The 11,425-nt window shown below is 41.9% G+C and overlaps 1 protein-coding gene across 2 annotated transcripts in view; it reads left to right on the top strand.

Moving 5' to 3' along the window:
• Window positions 1-1,528: 1,528 nt before the first annotated feature.
• The window catches only part of Fak (protein tyrosine kinase 2 Fak), a 37,990-nt gene continuing 28,093 nt past the window's right edge, over window positions 1,529-11,425 (top strand). For both annotated transcript variants that reach the window (XM_046618666.2, XM_046618664.2), the window contains exon 1: window positions 1,529-1,834. The gene's annotated coding sequence lies outside the window, so the exon portion shown is untranslated. The remainder of the gene's footprint in view (window positions 1,835-11,425) is intronic.

Raw genomic sequence — 11,425 nt, 5'->3', positions numbered from 1 at the left:
TTTATAATATCAAATAATCCCTATACTATTTTTGATATCATCATATATTCGCGCCCTACTATCATGTAATGTTATAATATACTATATAATACTGAAAGTAAGGCAGAACGTTGATTAAAATTCTTCTGATCGTTAATATACATTATACTATACCATATTATGTGATGTGTGTTATATTATATCGTTTTTTTTTCTATTTATTATTGAATACGTGAGAACTCTTATTGTATCAAGATTATAATATTGAGGACAGTTATAATTTACAATAAATACATTGTAGCATAATCTTACAATTCACTCAATTAAATAAGAAAACGGGTACGAGGATCATCGAGAGTTGTTTTGTCTAATAATTAGCTTTTTATGACACTCGTAAAACTTTTTACATTTAAGCCCAGTATGCGTTCTGAGCGAATTCAATCGTAAAATCCGAATCCTCGATTTAAACCATCAACATTGACGATTATATGAATCGATATGTATCGGATCAGATCGTACCAAAAATACTTAATAAGTATAATGAACGATGCAACAGTTTGCACATGTTGAGCAGATTGGAGTACTTTGCATTTACCGAAGCCCGATATCTGATAATGGTACTACCTGATCGTTGAGAATTCGAATGAGGGAGCCTGTTGTGCCACCTTGCGGTGCTCACGACACAACTTGTCCCGAAATAATATTGTTGGAGCCGTCAGTTGGATCCGATCTTAGAGCATATAGCTCTAAGGATCTGATCAATACTTATTTTTAGCCAAGTTTTATGCTGTGGTACATTGATCTGTGCAGGTTATGCTGAAAGTAGACGTTCACCCAGATAAGCGTCAGACGAATTTCGTTAGACGTGTACGACCTGCTTCAAGAAACTAGCTGTATCGTACGGTTATAGTTTAATTGCAAGCATGGTGTAAGGAAACAAGGTGTGCTGCTTCCGTTTCTGTCGTAAAAAGTACAACATAATCTCTGTAACCAATTATTTAACATTCGATTATTATTCCCCAATCAAACATGATACGGTGAACATAAGAATGAATGGCTGTTCTATATAACTTTTAAAAATAGTGCTCAAAATGACTTCACGTGAGGGCACGTTCTCATTGGCCGAAGCGACTTTGATGCGCAACATGATGTAAGGAAATAAGGTATGTCATAACTGAAGGCCGATTTTCGTTCAGTCTGCGTATTTCTGTATATTCTGTTTCCTAAAAATGCCAGTTTCTTCAGTAAAAAAATTGAAAAAATGATAATACAAACACTAAAGGAGAAAATATCAAGCCTATTTAAAACGTCACCTTGGATATGTTTTCCGATTGGTTCAATTACGTACGCGTACGCGCATTGTTTCACCTTATTTCCTTATACCAAGATCGCAAGTGAGAAATTTCGTGAAATCGGAGGGAACAGAATCAATTCGGTCAGGTGTACACATGCCTGAATCGAGCAGCATAGACACTTGTAGGCAGACTTCTGTGAAGTTAGTAACATGGCCAAGAGATAGCGCTGCCGGCACTTTATTGACAGACGGTGAAAAGTATGGCGGCAAGTGTTTACGACAACTGATCCAGTGTCGAAGTGCCGTTCTAAATCGCGTAGCACTTGAATCGCGTGGTGCGGATTTGGCATTCGTCCGTCGGATACGAGTCAACGAATCAATTCGCGAATACTCTGTGTTGAATAAGTGATTATTGTTGCCGTCTGGCGGGTGACAGTGTTATGTAAAGTACGCGCGGTTATCGCCGCCCGCTAAACAATCTAATCAAATATCTGTGCACACCAAGGAGATTCAGAAACGTCCAGGTGACGTACCCTACTCTTCGCGCCCGCTGTTTTAACTGTGAGTAAAAAATCCGTATTCCATTGTTAACGGCCAAGCAAACAGGCCAGACTCGACTCTCCGGCGACCTTTGAATCGTCATTCGCAATTGGCCTACCTGCGAACGCTACTCAGAATACTGCCCTAATTTGACAGCTAAGAGAACTTGCCGACCACCATCTTTGATTCTTTCCCATTCATACCGCGAATTCCTCGGTCTCCCGGTTATGCCAATTCTATTACGTAATTCATCTTTCATGCCAACTGTCGTGGAGTTTGTTGGTCACCTCGACACGCGGTGATCGTCGATAGTACGAACGGTAAAGTTCTTCTCCAGACTCCAGCCTCCACTCACCTCACTCCCTTCTCCAATTTCTGCGCTGATGTGTTCCTGTCAATTCTGCTCATTTATTATATTTCAGCTTACGTCTAGGTATAGATTAGAAATGTCAAGTAAAGGATAGATAGCCGATTTCTTTGACATTGTTTCGATACCGACTCTGCAACCGTCTCTCTCTCTCTCTCTCTCTGCTCTTATCGATCTTACGGAAAAGCACAATGTTCTATCATTGTGAAAAATTATCAAGGTAGTGAAGAACTTCGCATTCTTTCCCAAGCAACCAGCAACACACGAGGAATATGATGAATGATCCATTATCCGTAACCGATCCGCGATTGCGTATCGCTGGTTGTAATCCTACCCGGCAATTTCGAAGGAACGTACATACAACGAATACGATACAATAATGTTTGCTCTGTTGTATGTACGTATTACATACACAGTGTCATGATTTGATATCTCGGTAATTGAACACCTAAACAAGAAATCGCAGCGATCGCAAGAAAAAAAATACTCTGTCCGCGCAACACTACGGTCAACAATTGATCATTGCTTCTGTACAACTATGATGCACTACGTGCCAACCGTTGGTCGTCGTCCACATAATACATGAGTGGAGATAGCATTGAATCAGGCCAAAGTCTGCCCTTGTCACACGCTTTTGTTCTTGGCCTTATTGCCGAGCCGACACGGATATAGCAGCAACCGAGTGTGGATGTTTTATACGAACCGGCAACATGTTGTTATCCACCCTCGTGCCATCCGCGTCTTTATATACAAAGTACCGGCAGCTGGGAGATATTAAAGCTTCCTTCAAATCCAGTGTCCTCATCTAACCGTGCCTTTGTAATATCCGAATGTAGAAAACGATAAAAGATCTCTTTATTTGCGGATTAACTTCTATTCTCTGTAATTCTCACCCCTCTCTATTATACCGTCTCATGCTCCAACTATGAACAATGAGTCAAAAGAAGGCACAGGTTACACCGCCTATGACTGTAAGGTAGGTGTAGGTATGCGTACAGCCATTTAAAGGAAGAATAAATGGAAGAAATGGATGTATTGTTTGTGGTTTGACGATGGGTTAAACGAAGGGAACTTGGACCCCTTGACCAATCGAAGAGGCATCGAAGCCTGGGATCGGCGATCGCTCGAGGTATGCATAAACCAGGCATGCGCGCGTAGGTTTGTTTCATTCAATATATTCATCGGCCGTGTCGATATTCCGCCACGGCAGCTATAATAGCCGATGGTGGTATTGTTTACGATTTCCGATCACGTACGCATTTGAGGCGAGAGGCCGTGGTTGGCGTTAAAAATGAGTGCAGGAGAGCTGGACACAAGGAGGACCGTCTCGGCAAGTGAAGGAACGGACTGAACTGGCCATCTAGCACCACTCTCCGATTGTCAGCTAGCCCGGCTCTCTTGAGTCACTTAAGAGCTGAGCTGACTCCACATCGTCGTCGCGCGACGTGGACAACTCGAATTACTCGATCGCACAAGTATCTCCAATAAAATAAATTTCCCCGTAAATTGACCCCACGGATTGGGGCATCGAGCCAACGATGCGCCGTCGTCGCCTACGATCGTGCCGCTGACCAACCACATACGCACAGACACATTCCTTACACGCGTCATAAATTTATACTGACGCATAAGTTCAGCAGTCGTTCTTAGTTTACAACAGCACGAAGAAAGGGCGAAGGGCCTCCGGGTTGCTGAAGAGTGCATGACGGACAAAGGTGATCACGTTCAAGTTCGCATAACGTCATTAACTGTAAACGATACGTGTTGAGGAAAACCGTTGGTTCGCAAATTTTTAAGCGTCTGAAATTCGGTAAACCGTATAATAAAGCAAAACACGCTCGTGTTTAAAAAATTTAGGAAAACTGTTTTTTTTTTCGTTACGATAACGTTACTAACTTCAATCTGATCCAAAGTGACTGGTGCACGGACGAGCAACCGTCCCAGGATCACTTTATATTGTGACACCAGTTCGAACATCGATACGATGTGCCGTCGAAATTTTGACCAATCAACTGTACTGTAGGTAGGTACTTGACCGACGGAATTAACAAGAGTCAGCTCTCGTAGCTGTGCGCAATTCATTGTCACTCACGAGACAGTCGGAGGTCTGCAGACTGCTTGCTAACCGCTTGTCACGTATCGACTTCATCAACGGTCACTTTTTCTACCAGAGTATGAAGTTCGCGGTGACAACTGAGAATGAGTTGAGCAACTTGCAGAAATAAATTCCTTCTGTAAGAACACGTTGAAGTTAGTAACGTCACTGTACACTGTAATGATTCATCTTCAGGGAAGAACCGTTATTTCGCGACTTTAGAATTGTTTGAAATTCAGCAAATCGTAATAGAACAAAACACACTCATATTTTGAAATCCAATTTAAGCTTCTTCAAAGGCATTAAAAATTTGAGAATTTCTTTCCAATGTTTTATTGCGATAACCTTACCAATTTCAACCTCGTTCTCTGAGACGAACGAAACGTTGACTCGATTTTACCATGTGAAATCACCTATTTTATAAACGTGGAACAGTAACTGACCAGCAACTTAGGTTTTCTTGTTAATATATAAGTATTTCCATTCCGCGCGTTGTGTGACACAAAAGTGCCAGCAACGATCACAATTCTGAAGAATTTCATTCGTAACCACAACGCGTGCAGCGCGTCCTGCGAATAATTTCTCAAACCGACTTACACCGTGCCGCATCAAGATGACACATAATCCTTCGATGGCGTCATCGCGATGGAAATCCTTATCGAACGTACGAACTACTGTGTAACCTCTAATACAATCTTATTGACCGATGTAGAACACATGAGACGGAGTCAGTGGATTTTTCATTATTTTTTCGCGAAGCTTTCGGAAAAGATACGGCGTCCTCGGTATAATAAATTATTCAAGCATATTATACAAGTTGGGCCGAGCCTCTGTTGCGTGATTTTTATTCTCTTTTGTATCCAACGTTAAATGATTTGAAACCGGTTGGTTACGCGTTCACGTCTTGAATAAACGATGATAATAATAAAAGAAAAATTCTCGTGTCTTCGGACGCCTGCGAAACAGAAAATTTATTCGGAAAGCTGCCTTCTTTGGATCGTCAGAGGGGGCAATTAGCATTTTTGGCGACTCCGATCACCGTCCAAGAGCGTTGCAGCGCCAAGAACCGATGCGTGGGCATACTATGCACGATGAGACAACCACCGACGACACGATTAACTGCGCATGTGGGAAGTATGTACCGTAAAACGGAGAGCTGCTTTAGCTGCTTTTTAGAGCAATTTAACTTCATTCAATTCTCTTTTGTTACACTTCTCGGTGGGCAAGGAATCGCGGTTGCATGTGCGTTACACGTTTGTGGAAACCCCCTCATGCGGAACCAATAACAAATACAATATTCTTTCGTATTCCTCTCCGAAAAAACATCCACGTTCATTAATTATTATACGGCACGTGAACGGAATCCAAAATCTAGACTTTGGGAAACAAACACCACTGTTGTTTTTGAAAGATGTTTTGGCGCGGTCAGACGTGTGTAATGTTGTGCATCTATAGCGGAACACGACCATAATGCATTGGTTTTAATTTTCGTCGATTGAATCTCTTTGTACCTAAGAGCTACTGGTATATACGCAGTCAAGACTCTAAGATAACCAAAGCATTAGTCTACATTGCACTCTCTGGTGTAGTGAAAGTGGTACGGATTAAAAGGGGGTACAGCTTGAACTGTCTAAAATTATACCTATTTTTAGGTTGTTTTTTTTTTTCTAACGAAAATGAAAACGCTTAGAGCAATTTGAGTTTGAGAGCTTTATTATTTATAGTTTCAAGAAGATTCTAGAATTTTTTCATTAAAATTAATAACAAAATGGCGGCATGGCGCATATAAGTAGCGAAAAAAAAACTCCTCAAAATGGGGATGACTTCAGACCGTCCAAGCTGTAAACCCCTTATTGCACTACGATTAACAAGTCCGGGACATTGATTTTAGCTCGAAACGAAGGTTGTCACAGCCTGCTCCACACTGCAAGTAGATTTCCGTCCTGTTACATGGGCACCGATAAGCCGCAGCCGCTCATCTCGCGAAGCTGTTCAAGCAGACAGGCCTTCGCTCCACGTACCTTCATTCACACGCGAACCAACCGGGGGAAGTTCAAGTTAAAACTTGTTTGTTTGGTAGTCTTGTTGTATTATTATATAGTGTTTGTCTTTTCAGATAGTTCCGTGTTTATCTTATCCCTGCTTACATGCCAACTTTACTTGCGTGGGCTTCTTGTCCCTTGGTTGCTGCTGGCCTGTATTATACTGCCGGTACATAAGGTCAGAGCATTCGTTTTAAATGCTGATTACGGTTGTGCACCACATAAAACACACATTCCCAGCCCTTGTACTCCCGGATCACCCGTATGTGGATCCAAAGCGAACATATATTTAGAGAAAAGAATCAACCGTTAGGCATTTGATGCGTTCATACAACGATTCCTAAAATAAAAATCGGTAATCTCGCGGACACTTATCGCCCACTTTTCTCGTCGCATCTCATTGTCGACGACCCTTTTCAGGCTCGGAACTGTTTTCAGTGATTTCTCTTGGATTCTTTACCAATAAGGTGATTCAACATCTGCGTATAATAATATCCAGTCGGAAGATATAAAATCAGTATTCCAATAACAACGATGAACGCGATTTATTCGTTGATTTTTTTGTGCTCCCCGTAAACATGTCATTTCAATTCTTCGCAGTGACTTTTATTCTTGCATATGTTTTTGTGGCTTACAAAGTTGAATACTGTGCATGTGTATAACAATATAACTAATTGTAAATTATATCATTCATGTCGCGCAATCTAATCTTATACGTAAACTATTTTTATAATGCAAACTTCGTCATTTTTATTCAATCGGCTGAAAATTGCACTCACATAACACCGCAAGTCGATCCAAGATTCATTTTCGTTGGTGTTAATCTTCGCGTTGGCGAGTGGATACGGAAATGCCGCTTAAAAGAGAGATTGGAACGCATGGGGCACCTTATGGGTGAATTCGACTTACGTAAGAAGACGTCTGGATCGGAGAAAGAAAACGGTTCGCTCCTCGAAACTGGTATTTTGAAAACAAATTCAGCCGTCACCGCCCACGTCATCTGCCCTCGTGCCATCCTAACCGAATCTGTAATCGAGCCGAAATGTATCTGAAAGAACAAATAAAAACCCCGGAACCGTCTAAAAATGTGTTTCCTTTTATATTACAGTCACTGACTGACAGTGAATTTCATAACACCAACAGATTTTTTAACCCACCGCAAAACAGGAAGAACTCGAACAAACTGAAATTCATACCGAGTACTTGCGACGTGTGAACGAACAACATGTTCGAGGTATATCCTCAAGTCACATGATCTTGATGACACGTGTCGTTCCGACCTTACCGATGAACCCTTTTAATGAGGTCCAGGATCACGTGTTGTATCCATGAACGGGGACTTTGGTCCGTTGTGAGGATCTGATGAACACAAGCGCGTAAGCGTTTGTTCACAAATTTCAACATGATTCAATGGGACAGACTTATTACGACGGAACGGTTGGCTGCGCTCCAATCGACGTGACGATCGTATTCGCAAGGATGGACTAAAGAAAATCCCTCAATTCTCTGGGCACGCGGGACGAATGCATCGCAACGCCTTCTCGTTCGTCGTTGCGTCGCGTGTCACGCGTGTCCTCCGCGTCCCTTTCTCAGGCCACGATTTAGCCTTTTCACACAGTTGTCCATCCGTCCCCATCCGTCTGTCCATCCACTTTGTTCACAACGTCCCGGAAGCAGAAACTCGCGACGCAGGGCCGCAGAGCACCGATCCTTTTATTACACCGTTGCGTACGAGGCGTTGTTGGCACATGATCGGACTTTTTACCATCTTGTCATCGTCGACTCGACCGAACCAAAAGGAAAATTATTCAAAATGTGAATATGAACCGATATCGGCCTCTGAGTTGAAAATTTTTGCCCTACGGTAGACCTGCAGATACAGAGTAAAGCTTTATTCAATCATTTGTAGCCCTTATTGTTAGTCATATTTAGAAACTTGACAGACCTATTTGTATCTCTGGGCACCCTACTATAACCTATTTTGGCAGTATACGCGTACCAATCCTTCGACGTGAAAGTCTGTTTACGGGCTTGAGATCTCGGCGTATTGCAGTGTTTAATCAATAAGTTTTATTTCAGAATTCTGACTTACTACTGAGTAACTTGTGCGTCTGCCGCTAGGGGCGCCGAGGCGCATTTTGTTCGCGTGTTTGAAAGTGGGCAGCGGATTAGTGTAAGGTGAGTGTGAGAACTGACTCCAAGCATTCCTAGTTAGACTGTCACTTACAATTATCTCGGTTTTCATACGGCGAGATGTTAATCGTTAGAGATTCGATTTTAACTAAAAGTGAAATCAATAGATCAGAACAAAAATTGTAAACTATAGGAGTATGAATTTTATTACAATCGAAGCAACGGTCACGTGATAGGGGAAAAAAGATAGGCATTGCCAATAAATACTTCGTATCTTGCTGTTTAGTTTCAAGGTTATTCAGTATCATGCTGAGGTCCAAATTATTGTAGGTACTGTCCTCGGATGATTCACGTACATCGATATTTGCTGCATTCGATCATTTTGTTCCGTATATACTACGTTCTACGGTAAGGGATTCAGTAAAAGTCCTGCTGAAGTCTTAAAGATGATACTTTGAACGTACCCGTGAAATAAATTGAAATATCTACCAAGTTTAGACCTAAAATATAGTCTTACATAAGTCCTATATTACCTCCTCTACAAGATCGTACTTACCCTCTACCAAACGTGGGACATTACAGGCTTACATTAGGGCCAAAATTTCGATTCGGTGGTCCTTTCAAGATTCATGAAATATTTCGTAGATTCTTAGTTGAACAGACGTGCAAATGACCAGTCAAACGTATCAAAATCTGTATAATACTTTTCAATCCTGCAAAGCATGAGAAATTTATAAGTGAGATTGCAAAAATAGTGATACTCGTGAGCGTAAAAAATCTGCAGCTAAGTTGTGAACGGAACATTTAAGGATCCTGATAGTATATGTATAAACAATTAGGCTAAAAGAAATAGCTATCAGCGTTGTTCCAGATCTCAAGTTACGTCCAACTCACGAGGGCTTCGCGAGAAATTCAATTGTAAGACAATTTCCCGTCGTCGTCATCGTCGCAACTTTGGATATAACATAGAGCTCAAGGCTCGGAGTCACGTTCTTGCCGGTATCTCAACAGACAGATCGATATTCAGCCGACGCACTCCTGGTAAAGAATTTCAAACAATTGACGCCCCTCCCCGATAGAACTGAAAACTTGGAGGACTAAAGGACGCGTCTGCGGGCAACAATTAAACCCTTGCCCGCAGTCTGCTTCCCTCGTAAGCTGGTTACACGAATGTAACGTGCGCTTCATTTTTACCTCTTTTTTTGTTCTTCTTCTTTGTTTAAGGTACCATTCGAAAAATTTGTGACAACTACTGAAAAAAAATTGTCGTAAAACCTGAAGGAGAGAGGAAAATATCACGATACAAAAAAAAAAAAATGAACTAATACATATAAGTCCGTAAGGTGTACGCATAAAAATAAATAAAAATATTACAATAATCGTTAGTGACCTCTAAATATTTTCCTACCTCCTCCAGGTTTTACGACAGTTTTTCTTTCAGTATTAGTCACAAATTTTTCGAATGGCACCTTGAAAAAAAAGGAGCTAAAAAACGAACCACCCTAGCGCCCACCTATATTACATTATAGCCCACTCTTCCAAGGTTTGCGATAGGGCGTATAATGCCCACACCTCAAGGTACGTACGTACCTGGAGTTGGGCCTTACGTGTCATTACCCACCGCACCCCTGCAGGCTCCCTTGGAGTTTGCCTGCCCCCCATCCCATAGAACAGGGGGAGTCGAAGGCCCTCGGGGACAGGGCTCACCATTAATTCTAAGGTCACCCGGGGTTACGGAGGCTTGGAACTGGAAACTCGACTTATAGTCGACGGTTGAAATATTGTAATTTCGCCGCCCGGTGTTATAACGAGTTTGGGGTTGGTGTTGAGGGGGAGGGGGGGGCTACATTACTCCTTTCAACGTAATTAGCCTCGATTTCGACGCACACGTGCACACGCCTTAGCAATGAGTAGCAGGCGGATTTCTTATCCTCCTCGGGCACTGGCTAATGATAGAACCGAGCCTGATAACGATCAAATCACGTTGTGGTGGGTATCCGAGTGCGCAGAAGCATTCGCAGCGTATAAGCTCACGATCAGCCGTGCAACTGTTCATTAACGAGGACTGAAGCGCAGTCATATGCGAGTAAGAAATCCGTCGAAAACTTCAGTCATAAACGAGAAATGTAATTTCTGGTTGCGCATATTCCTTGATTATTTACACACAGGTACGAAATGAAAATAACTTTTGTTCACAATCAGATTCATCAGCAAGAAATCTGTAAGCATCTGCGTTGGATAATATCTTTTTAATTTAGTCACATTTTGTTTCTCGCAACTGTTGTGATAAAAGCAAATAATTTGAGTCTTGATTTAACCGAGGAAATGCAGTCAACTAAACAACTGGATTAAGATTGTAATAACCAGAAACTTTAGTAAATTGACAAATGTTTTAACGTTATTGTAACTATGAAATAATAAGATCTCTCTTCGGTGCATGCGAAACCAACTGAAAAGAAAAATAATTCAATTGCGACACGACACGCATACCTTGTACCAAAATGACTTTTCTTCAAACCGATTGTCAGAGCCGCACCGTCGAAACTATTCGATAAAAAATTGATTGAATACTTGTTCAAGTTCAGTTATATACCGTACGAATGACTCGATGAAAAGAATCGTCATCATCCCAGTTTCCGGCGAATGACGCGCAAAGCTCCAAAGTCAAAATGACGCAGACTTGATAAAAATGCGAAATGATGAAAAACTGCATCTCGTGCAGATAAGACAACCCCAAAACGCCTGCAGATCGGGTAGCGTTCAACGGTCCCTTGAACCACGGTACATACATAATTATTATAATTATTATATAAACATTATTACATACATCCATACATATATTACAACAGTCGGGTTGTTGAAAGGGTGGGGCGCTAGCACTCCGCGTGCGGGGGATGCCGATGTCGTCGCTATCGTCGTCGTCGTCGTCGTCGTCACGTCCGACAGTCGTCAGTTGTTCGTCTGCCGTACTCGCG

The sequence above is a fragment of the Neodiprion pinetum genome, chromosome 3 (genome assembly GCF_021155775.2).
Source record: "Neodiprion pinetum isolate iyNeoPine1 chromosome 3, iyNeoPine1.2, whole genome shotgun sequence".
Lineage (NCBI taxonomy): Eukaryota > Metazoa > Arthropoda > Insecta > Hymenoptera > Diprionidae > Neodiprion > Neodiprion pinetum.
Note: the sequence above shows the minus strand (reverse complement) of the source record. Positions and strands in the feature narration are given on the sequence as shown.